Source organism: Helianthus annuus, chromosome 11 (genome assembly GCF_002127325.2).
Source record: "Helianthus annuus cultivar XRQ/B chromosome 11, HanXRQr2.0-SUNRISE, whole genome shotgun sequence".
NCBI lineage: Eukaryota > Viridiplantae > Streptophyta > Magnoliopsida > Asterales > Asteraceae > Helianthus > Helianthus annuus.
The window spans coordinates 182228518-182240934 of NC_035443.2; the positions used below are offsets into that span (position 1 = coordinate 182228518).

The 12417-nt window shown below is 36.4% G+C and overlaps 2 long non-coding RNA genes and 1 other non-coding gene across 3 annotated transcripts; all 3 read right to left on the reverse strand.

Moving 5' to 3' along the window:
- Positions 1-585: 585 nt before the first annotated feature.
- LOC110887449 lies at positions 586-2919 on the reverse strand. Its single transcript, XR_002563317.2, has 4 exons — positions 2829-2919; positions 2076-2165; positions 1628-1719; positions 586-626 (listed from the first exon to the last, which is right to left on the reverse strand). It is a non-coding gene; the product is annotated as an uncharacterized LOC110887449 (long non-coding RNA).
- A 4687-nt stretch (positions 2920-7606) lies between these two features.
- On the reverse strand, positions 7607-8873 carry LOC110887450. The gene is made up of 3 exons (XR_002563318.2): positions 8783-8873; positions 8030-8119; positions 7607-7673 (listed from the first exon to the last, which is right to left on the reverse strand). It is a non-coding gene; the product is annotated as an uncharacterized LOC110887450 (long non-coding RNA).
- Positions 8874-12095: 3222 nt separating this feature from the next.
- LOC118484530 lies at positions 12096-12202 on the reverse strand. The gene has a single exon (XR_004873640.1). It is a non-coding gene; the product is annotated as a small nucleolar RNA R71 (small nucleolar RNA).
- Between the last annotated feature and the right edge of the window lie 215 nt (positions 12203-12417).

The window sequence follows — 12417 nt, forward strand, 5'->3', positions numbered from 1 at the left end:
TACGAGATGTTATCCTCCAGAAAGCCCATAGTTCCAAATATTCTGTTCACCCGGGAGCTGATAAGATGTATCAGGATCTAAAGGCAAATTATTGGTGGATAGGCTTGAAAAAGTTTGTAGCCGCTTATGTAGCCAAATGCTTGACTTGTAGTCAAAGCCGAGCGTCAAAAGCCGTCAGGCTTGCTACAACAGCCTGAACTTCCTGAATGGAAGTGAGAATGTGTAACTATGGATTTTATTACCAAGTTACCCAAGACGAGGAAAGGAAATGATACAATATGGGTTATAGTTGATAGACTGACTAAGTCAGCACATTTCTTACCCATCAAGGAGACCTATAGCTCCGACATGTTGGCCCAGTTATACGTTGATAAGATTGTAGTGTAACACCCTAGTTACTAACTAACAATTTTGTATGTAATTACCAACGGTTAGATGTGTAGTTATGACTACGCATATTGTATAAATACGGGTTTTCAAAAACTTTTACAAATTATAAGTTATTCTACATCACGTGATTAAATTCGTTGTTTAAAATTTACAACGAGGCAAAGTGCGGAAGCGTGTATCTATGTCGTGTTCGGTTCTTCGTTGAGCTTGATCGTCTTTCGGCATCCAAAATGTACCTACATTTCATAAACATGAAATGCTTTAGTCATACGGAGATTAAAAGTGTCTAAACGAGTTCGGGAAGCGAAACTTGCAAAAGAAAAACATTTTTTATACAGGGCCCACCGTAAATTACGGTAGGTACCGTAATTTACGGTAGCCCCTGAAACTTCATTCTTCCACCGTAAATCAGAAGAGGTCCACCGTAACGTTTTTCAACTCCACCGTAAATTACGGTGGACACCGTAATTTACGGTGGCCCCTGCATCAGCAGGTCTACAGCTAGTTCAGCTATGCCAGTTTTTACGGAAACGGCCATAACTTCTTCGTTATTGATCCGTTTTACCCGATTCTTTATCCTACGCGTCCGTAATTTAATCCTCCATCTTATGAAGTTAAAATCCGACATCCGCCTTAATAAAATTCTGAGACTTTTTAATGCCTTCGGCTTATTGTCTTTTTACAAGATTTTGACCCGTTTACGCATTTATCACACACACATATATGTTTGACCTTTATATCACATACACTACTACAACATAAGGTTATTTACCATATTAGGTTCTAACCACTAGTTTATTACACAATTTGAACTCATTTTCACTTGTATGCTTATTTTGACCCGTTAAGGGTATTTAAGCACTTTCGAACCTAAAATCGCTTTCGATTGCTTCTAACGTTCCATCACCACATTTCTTATCCTAAAATATCCCACCACAACTGTATTTGGGGTGAGTTTAATGTGGTGATCAATATAAACCAAAATTCTACCTCTTGGTTTATTAATTTACGGCAAAAACTAAAATAGCGCCTATTGACTAACATATTTCAGCTTCTATACTTACTCTAAGTATTTATCTAATCATGAAATTCGCTTCCAAACAACATTTAAGGGTTGTTTGTTCAACTTAGCCTACAAGGGCGTTTTGGTCGATTTTGGTCCTTTTTAAGACAAAGGATTCTCTCTCAATTTATTCCACCAAAATAACATTCTCAACTACAATATAAATATGCGTACCTGGACCGGATCACTAAGTAGATCCGATTTATACCTCGTTTTCATTATCACACCATCAATAGTGACGTAATTATCCAATTTGCTAATTGGTCCTGTTAACATAAGACTTGACAACCACATAAGTCAATATTGTCAAATGGTATTATCATCACCAATCGACCCATTTGGAGTATATGCCAAACATTTTCTATTTAACCAAAAACATCATTTTTAATCTCCAATTCATACATCCATCCCATCCCGGATTTTATTACAATACCCCTTTTTCTTTCACACTCCTTTCTTACAAATTCAACCCAATTCGGCTTACGCCATGGGTATCCGTTTTTAACCTTGATTTACATTAGCCGATATTTGACAAATTTCCATATTTCCAATATTATTGTTATCACGTTTACAATGTAACAAGTAAACGGGTATTCTACATAAGTGTGTAAATTACACTTACCTCGCATTCACGCCACGCTTTTCTTTCCGTGCTTGCTCCGTTTGACCCGCTCCTCCCTCCAAGCTCTCACCTAGCTTGTTACGCGTCAAACTATTGTCAAACATTTACAAGGCGGTTAAATTAGTCATTAACAATCACGACTATTCCACCTCACTTATTTTCTATGCCGAAGCTACTATTCGGCTTCATGATTAGTTAACTTAACTTATCTAAAGTTAACTACTTTCAATCACATGTTTACTACTTTAAGTCTAAATCAACATAGTATTTAGAACTCTCATCACTTCACGTCACGCGTAATTGCCACATCATTCGAATACACATTTTCACTCTAAATTCAATACTTTAGTTCTCATTTAGGCATTACATCAAACACCTTATGGGCATGAAATATTTACTACTAGCAATCAAGCTCATGACTAACTACTTAGCCAAGATTAACATTATTTTCAAGTTCTTTACATCTAGCATGCATAACAACACATAGATTCGTTTCACAAAAATCAATAACACCCGTTTCATGATCAAGATTCTAGTATTCTTAATCTCTCTACAAAACCCATCTAACACATATGTGGGTGATTCTCAATTTCATGTATATGTACATCAATACATCAAATTATTGATTAGGGTTCATTCATAATCATGAATTTATCATAGTTTCATTCAAACATCTAACATTCAAGCTCCAATTTCGACTTCATATGTTCATCAAGAAATCAAAACATCTCCAAGTTACAAAATTTCACATACCTTGAGATCCCCACGACTAGGTGATCACGAATTTGTAATCATGCAGACGATTCGGGCTTGATTTGATCTTCAATTTAGGGTTTAAACTTGAACTAGGGTTTCGCCCCTGTTTTCTCCTCCTGATCGTACGCACATACACACACTCTTAGTGTGTGTTGTGTTTTTAATTTTTATTTGTAATAAACATGTTTGCTTACTTAGCGATAATAGTCCCTCGTCTTTCATTTGTTTCAAAAGAAGCTTTAATTCATTATTCATCATTTAGTCACATATTACTAACTAGGTAAATTATTCCTAGTTAGCTTAATGAGTTCGGGAGGTCATGACCCGTTTTTTTTTTTTTTTAATTTTATTTTAAGTCTCGTTAACTCGGGTCTTTTATAAACTTATTTCCTTAAAAGTATTCATCCATGTTTTATTAAATATTAGGTTTATTTATTTAAATCCTAATATTTACCGGGTTACCTCTACCGCTAACGGTACTTTACCCGTATTTTAGTATTAACGGGGTTTGATTACCAAACCCGTTTTCGGGGTGTTACAAGTCTACCCCCCTTAAAGAGGTTTCGTCCTCGAAACCTTGCTTACATAGTTCGTTGAGTTCCAAACTCACTGCGTTTGACTTGAGTAACCTCTTAAGCATTACTCATACTTTAACCAATTGTTAGTATTACCAGAAAAATTATGGTAATGTCTTTTTGGTTACAGAACCTCTACGTACCTCATACGACATAATGTAACTTGAAATAACGTAATTCTGTTATTTTCACTAGTTTAGTTAACTTAGCGATTTTCATCGCTTTTATATATTATCGAACTCTTGGTGAATCCATTACATTGACCCGCTTAAAGGTCTTTAGTGAAATCTTTCACTTTTAGCAACAATTTCTTCTGTCTTCAAAATTCATTTATTCGGTTCAGTTATACCGAATCTACCGCTTACAAGCAACCAAATTACTTAAATGACCTTAACCGGTCTCACTAACCAGACTTATTAGTCCAGTTATATTTTTTTTTATTATTTTTTTTACCGCTCGCTTGGTTATAATGTGATTCCACTTGACATTGCATTTCTTGACCGTGATCGTGTCACGCATATTCAATTTATATCAACCTTTCATTTTCAAAAAGGTCACTTTTCGAATATATCGTCTTGCGCCTATCCGTGTCAAGACTTGTATCTTTTAATATTAACCTTTTCTTAACTTCTCTCATAATACTTATATATTTGTTAAACGTCATTTCTTACTAAAACTAAATTTTAGTTTAACGTTTTCTCTTCACCTTGCCTTATGTCCTTTTATTACTCCTAGGAATTTTAAGTCCGAGGATTCATTTTTTTTTCCGATATTATTTAATTCGTGGAATTAAAATCAGTTCCCACACTTAACTCACCGACCCGTAGGTTCTTTTACTCAGCCTTGTAGGCTATTCCTTTAGATTTTTACACCTTTTTAAGGCGAGACCCTTATGATCCCTTTTTGCTTCAATTCATGACTCGTGGGTCATTTTGGCCCCGTAGACCTTTACACTAATTAATATCCCGTAGGTTATGATGATCCCGTAGATCATCTTTTATTCTAGTCTTTGTTCAAATGTGTATACGTTTATATACGCATATGGCGTTAAGGCACCCCTTTTTATGTTTATAATTATTCACCTTTACTTTTTGGATTTCATTTGACCTTGACCGTAGTCTAAGGCTACATTGTTTTCTTTCGAATCATCTTTCCGACTTCTCGACTTCCAACTTCGATTTACACGTCGGTTTTTTTTTTCGCTAGTTTGCGTTTTTCCTATGTATATTCCTTTATGAGCCATCACGTAGGTTCATTAATGTTTCGCGCTTCCATTATTCGGTTTGCGCTTACTTGCACTACCAAGTTTTTATACTTTATTTATCTCGTTTGACTTGTTCGTGTGAAATTTCATCACTTGTGAACATCAAACTCTGTTCTTTATTCGACCCGTTCAACTTTAAAATAGTTGAGCGTAGTTATTAACATTTCTGTTTGCAAATTCTCATTGTCTTTTAGTCATGACTCATATTCCGAGTCCTTTGACTTTCTGTTTCGCGTTCCCGTCTCTTGGTTTACGCATTCTTTCCAAATCCTACCCATTCATCGGTATCCTTACCGTGATCCTTTTCAAGTAACCATTTCTATATGGTTTTAGACGTTATTTTAATTTAATTGGTCGTCTTAGCGAGACCCATCGCTTTTATTCAATCAAGTCCTTTATTCTTTATTCAATTCGTTTGACTTGTCCATGTGAATTTCATCACCTGTGACAGTCAAACTTTTATCCTTATACGTTAGCATTCCTATTAGTCGGTCTGTATTTCCATTTACTTTAATCTTTGTCCCTTCTCTCGGGCTCGTTATTCTAACGTAATACGCTCCCGTCATCCGACTTGCGTTTACGTTTGCTATCAAACATCTTATTTGTTTGATTCATTTGGGTACCTTTTTAATTCGTCCCATTCACCCCGTCCCTACTACATCGAATGTAAGTATGTCCATCATAAAAAGTTCATGACATCATGTGTTCACTGCTTACTTGGCCAGAGTAAGCGATCAACACATGACACACATGACCTTTTCATAATTTCCGCACTACACCCCATGTAAGTGACGCCTCTCATCTTTCTATATTCTGGACTTTCATTGGCAACCATTTATTTAGTTACCATTTAACAGTTATTTGATTTACATGTTTTATTCATGAACATATACAATGTTTTTTTTTTAAACTAATATATAATCACATTTGTTAATGTGATTGCTACTTTTCTCAATAATATTAAATTGAGAGTTTCCCACTTGGATAATTACCCCAATCCAAGTTTCCATATGAACAAATCTTGTTACTCATCATCGTGAATGACACATTTTCTATTAAATTTCTCTTGGAAATCAGGTTTTCTAAGTTCTATCATATGTGTATGCAACCGTCATTACTTACGTGTTTGTTGCATATTGCTACTTGTGCAATTAAATTTTTAAAAGTGTGCACCTGGTAATGCTTGCCCCGACGGGCGTTTCTTGCCTTTAACTTTGTTCGCGGTCGTTACGCGATTTAGTCCTTGGTGAGCATGCTCCTCTTGTCATACTTTGGACCGTTCTTCTATCATATCCGTAATTTGTTAAGCTCTCGCTATCCTCATATGCGAGTGTCCTTCAACTAAAACACATACAAATGTTAGTAATTTCAACATTAAAGGATGCCCGTATTATAATACAAGGCTTTTTCTACTATACGCGTCAACATGCGTATTTTCGTCAACTATATCAATCATTTTAATTTGGGGTAACGTGTATTACACGATAACCCTATGTGTTGTCTACAACACTTTAGCATACTAAACTATTAACATACTTGTACTTACCGGATTTGCGATCAAGCTTCGAACCGAACACTATTCTTTATCAAGAGCATAAGGTTTAAGTCCAAGCATGGTTCCTCCCCACCATACTCGAATCTCTTAAACCAAGGCTCTGATACCAACTTGTAACACCCTAGTTACTAATTAACAATTTTGTATGTAATTACCAACGGTTAGATGTGTAGTTATGACTACGCATATTGTATAAATACGGGTTTTCAAAAACTTTTACAAATTATAAGTTATTCTACATCACGTGATTAAATTCGTTGTTTAAAATTTACAACGAGGCAAAGTGCGGAAGCGTGTATCTATGTCGTGTTCGGTTCTTCGTTGAGCTTGATCGTCTTTCGGCATCCAAAATGTACCTACATTTCATAAACATGAAATGCTTTAGTCATACGGAGATTAAAAGTGTCTAAACGAGTTCGGGAAGCGAAACTTGCAAAAGAAAAACATTTTTTATACAGGTCCCACCGTAAATTACGGTAGGTACCGTAATTTACGGTAGCCCCTGAAACTTCATTCTTCCACCGTAAATCAGAAGAGGTCCACCGTAACGTTTTTCAACTCCACCGTAAATTACGGTGGACACCGTAATTTACGGTGGCCCCTGCATCAGCAGGTCTACAGCTAGTTCAGCTATGCCAGTTTTTACGGAAACGGCCATAACTTCTTCGTTATTGATCCGTTTTACCCGATTCTTTATCCTACGCGTCCGTAATTTAATCCTCCATCTTATGAAGTTAAAATCTGACATCCGCCTTAATAAAATTCTGAGACTTTTTAATGCCTTTGGCTTATTGTCTTTTTACAAGATTTTGACCCGTTTACGCATTTATCACACACACATATATGTTTGACCTTTATATCACATACACTACTACAACCTAAGGTTATTTACCATATTAGGTTCTAACCACTAGTTTATTACACAATTTGAACTCATTTCACTTGTATGCTTATTTTGACCCGTTAAGGGTATTTAAGCACTTTCGAACCTAAAATCGCTTTCGATTGCTTCTAACGTTCCATCACCACATTTCTTATCCTAAAATATCCCACCACAACTGTATTTGGGGTGAGTTTAATGTGGTGATCAATATAAACCAAAATTCTACCTTTTGGTTTATTAATTTACGGCAAAAACTAAAATAGCGCCTATTGACTAACATATTTCAGCTTCTATACTTACTCTAAGTATTTATCTAATCATGAAATTCGCTTCCAAACAACATTTAAGGGTTGTTTGTTCAACTTAGCCTACAAGGGCGTTTTGGTCGATTTTGGTCCTTTTTAAGACAAAGGATTCTCTCTCAATTTATTCCACCAAAATAACATTCTCAACTACAATATAAATATGCGTACCTGGACCGGATCACCAAGTAGATCCGATTTATACCTCGTTTTCATTATCACACCATCAATAGTGACGTAATTATCCAATTTGCTAATTGGTCCTGTTAACATAAGACTTGACAACCACATAAGTCAATATTGTCAAATGGTATTATCATCACCAATCAACCCATTTGGAGTATATGCCAAACATTTTCTATTTAACCAAAAACATCATTTTTAATCTCCAATTCATACATCCATCCCATCCCGGATTTTATTACAATACCCCTTTTTCTTTCACACTCCTTTCTTACAAATTCAACCCAATTCGGCTTACGCCATGGGTATCCGTTTTTAACCTTGATTTACATTAGCCGATATTTGACATATTTCCATATTTCCAATATTATTGTTATCACGTTTACAATGTAACAAGTAAACGGGTATTCTACATAAGTGTGTAAATTACACTTACCTCGCATTCACGCCACGCTTTTCTTTCCGTGCTTGCTCCGTTTGACCCGCTCCTCCCTCCAAGCTCTCACCTAGCTTGTTACGCGTCAAACTATTGTCAAACATTTACAAGGCGGTTAAATTAGTCATTAACAATCACGACTATTCCACCTCACTTATTTTCTATGCCGAAGCTACTATTCGGCTTCATGATTAGTTAACTTAACTTATCTAAAGTTAACTACTTTCAATCACATGTTTACTACATTAAGTCTAAATCAACATAGTATTTAGAACTCTCATCACTTCACGTCACGCGTAATTGCCACATCATTCGAATACACATTTTCACTCTAAATTCAATACTTTAGTTCTCATTTAGGCATTACATCAAACACCTTATGGGCATGAAATATTTACTACTAGCAATCAAGCTCATGACTAACTACTTAGCCAAGATTAACATTATTTTCAAGTTCTTTACATCTAGCATGCATAACAACACATAGATTCGTTTCACAAAAATCAATAACACCCGTTTCATGATCAAGATTCTAGTATTCTTAATCTCTCTACAAAACCCATCTAACACATATGTGGGTGATTCTCAATTTCATGTATATGTACATCAATACATCAAATTATTGATTAGGGTTCATTCATAATCATGAATTTATCATAGTTTCATTCAAACATCTAACATTCAAGCTCCAATTTCGACTTCATATGTTCATCAAGAAATCAAAACATCTCCAAGTTACAAAATTTCACATACCTTGAGATCCCCACGACTAGGTGATCACGAATTTGTAATCATGCAGACGATTCGGGCTTGATTTGATCTTCAATTTAGGGTTTAAACTTGAACTAGGGTTTCGCCCCTGTTTTCTCCTCCTGATCGTACGCACATACACACACTCTTAGTGTGTGTTGTGTTTTTAATTTTTATTTGTAATAAACATGTTTGCTTACTTAGCGATAATAGTCCCTCGTCTTTCATTTGTTTCAAAAGAAGCTTTAATTCATTATTCATCATTTAGTCACATATTACTAACTAGGTAAATTATTCCTAGTTAGCTTAATGAGTTCGGGAGGTCATGACCCGTTTTTTTTTTTTTTTATTTTAAGTCTCGTTAACTCGGGTCTTTTATAAACTTATTTCCTTAAAAGTATTCATCCATGTTTTATTAAATATTAGGTTTATTTATTTAAATCCTAATATTTACCGGGTTACCTCTACCGCTAACGGTACTTTACCCGTATTTTAGTATTAACGGGGTTTGATTACCAAACCCGTTTTCGGGGTGTTACAAGTCTACCCCCCTTAAAGAGGTTTCGTCCTCGAAACCTTGCTTACATAGTTCGTTGAGTTCCAAACTCAATGCGTTTGACTTGAGTAACCTCTTAAGCATTACTCATACTTTAACCAATTGTTAGTATTACCAGAAAAATTATGGTAATGTCTTTTTGGTTACAGAACCTCTACGTACCTCATACGACATAATGTAACTTGAAATAACGTAATTCTGTTATTTTCACTAGTTTAGTTAACTTAGCGATTTTCATCGCTTTTATATATTATCGAACTCTTGGTGAATCCATTACATTGACCCGCTTAAAGGTCTTTAGTGAAATCTTTCACTTTTAGCAACAATTTCTTCTGTCTTCAAAATTCATTTATTCGGTTCAGTTATACCGAATCTACCGCTTACAAGCAACCAAATTACTTAAATGACCTTAACCGGTCTCACTAACCAGACTTATTAGTCCAGTTATATTTTTTTTTATTATTTTTTTTACCGCTCGCTTGGTTATAATGTGATTCCACTTGACATTGCATTTCTTGACCGTGATCGTGTCACGCATATTCAATTTATATCAACCTTTCATTTTCAAAAAGGTCACTTTTCGAATATATCGTCTTGCGCCTATCCGTGTCAAGACTTGTATCTTTTAATATTAACCTTTTCTTAACTTCTCTCATAATACTTATATATTTGTTAAACGTCATTTCTTACTAAAATTAAATTTTAGTTTAACGTTTTCTCTTCACCTTGCCTTATGTCCTTTTATTACTCCTAGGAATTTTAAGTCCGAGGATTCATTTTTTTTTTCCGATATTATTTAATTCGTGGAATTAAAATCAGTTCCCACACTTAACTCACCGACCCGTAGGTTCTTTTACTCAGCCTTGTAGGCTATTCCTTTAGATTTTTACACCTTTTTAAGGCGAGACCCTTATGATCCCTTTTTGCTTCAATTCATGACCCGTGGGTCATTTTGGCCCCGTAGACCTTTACACTAATTAATATCCCGTAGGTTATGATGATCCCGTAGATCATCTTTTATTCTAGTCTTTGTTCAAATGTGTATACGTTTATATACGCATATGGCGTTAAGGCACCCCTTTTTATGTTTATAATTATTCACCTTTACTTTTTGGATTTCATTTGACCTTGACCGTAGTCTAAGGCTACATTGTTTTCTTTCGAATCATCTTTCCGACTTCTCGACTTCCAACTTCGATTTACACGTCGGTTTTTTTTTTTTCGCTAGTTTGCGTTTTTCCTATGTATATTCCTTTATGAGCCATCACGTAGGTTCATTAATGTTTCGCGCTTCCATTATTCGGTTTGCGCTTACTTGCACTACCAAGTTTTTATACTTTATTTATCTCGTTTGACTTGTTCGTGTGAAATTTCATCACTTGTGAACATCAAACTCTGTTCTTTATTCGACCCGTTCAACTTTAAAATAGTTGAGCGTAGTTATTAACATTTCTGTTTGCAAATTCTCATTGTCTTTTAGTCATGACTCATATTCCGAGTCCTTTGACTTTCTGTTTCGCGTTCCCGTCTCTTGGTTTACGCATTCTTTCCAAATCCTACCCATTCATCGGTATCCTTACCGTGATCCTTTTCAAGTAACCATTTCTATATGGTTTTAGACGTTATTTTAATTTAATTGGTCGTCTTAGCGAGACCCATCGCTTTTATTCAATCAAGTCCTTTATTCTTTATTCAATTCGTTTGACTTGTCCATGTGAATTTCATCACCTGTGACAGTCAAACTTTTATCCTTATACGTTAGCATTCCTATTAGTCGGTCTGTATTTCCATTTACTTTAATCTTTGTCCCTTCTCTCGGGCTCGTTATTCTAACGTAATACGCTCCCGTCATCCGACTTGCGTTTTTGGCGCCGTTGCCGGGGACACAAGGATTTTAAGAAAGTTAGGAATCAACGGCCTAATCATATTTTTATTTTTCTTTAATTTTTTTTTTTTAGGATTTTTTTTTAGATTTTCAGCTTCTGCAGAGCTCAGCACGGGGCCGTGCCTGGTCGGACACGGGCCGTGCTCAGCAACGTTACTGGCAGTTTTTGTTTTTTCAAGTTACAGAAGGCTGACCACGGGGCCGTGCTGGTGCAACACGGGGCCGTGTCCAACTTCCAGTAACTGGGATCTGAAAAACAATCACTGTAATTCCGACCACGGGGCCGTGTTCACTCAACACGGGGCCGTGGTGAACCTTCTGACCAACATTCTTTTCTGTTTTTATTGCAGGACTTGGAACCCAACGCCATCCTCACGTAGTGTATGAGCTCCAGTTCCAATAAAGACATAAAGGAACCGCTAGAAGAACCCGAACGCTTTCTCAGAAAAAGGTTAAAAGCCAAAAACCAAGAGAAGGTTTTGGGTGATCCACCCCCAATGACGGACCAACGTACCCTTATGGATTATCTACGGCCCACCGTAGGTAATTTAGGCGCCGCTATCAATGCTCCGAATGTCGAAGCCAATAACTTCGAACTTCGACCGCATTTGATACAAATGCTCCAAAACTCCGCAACCTTCCACGGGCTTGCGGACGAGGATCCTCATCTACATATAACTAATTTCTTAGAAATATGTGATACCTTTCGGATCAATGGAGCATCAAACGACGCCATCCGCCTCCGTATGTTTCCATTCTCACTAAAAGACCGAGCGAAAGCTTGGCTCAACACCCTCCCAGCTGGATCGGTAAACACCTGGGATGAACTAGCCCAAAAGTTTCTATATAAGTATTTCCCTCCTTCTAAAACTGCTAAATTAATGACTGAAATTGATACATACTCACAAGAGGACGGGGAATCCTTATATGAAACTTGGGAAAGGTTCAAGGAGCTATTACGCAAGTGTCCCCATCACGGCCTCGCAATATGGCAACAAGTATCCACTTTCTACAATGGATTGTTGCCACACACTAGGCAGACACTTGATTCTAGCTCCGGGGGACTTTTAGGTAATCGACGCCCACACGAAATATATAATCAGATTGAGGAAATTGCTCAAACCAATTTTCAATGGCACACTCCCCGGGGAAATAAGTCTATCGCCCCGGGCGCCCATAAGGTCGACGAAAGCACCT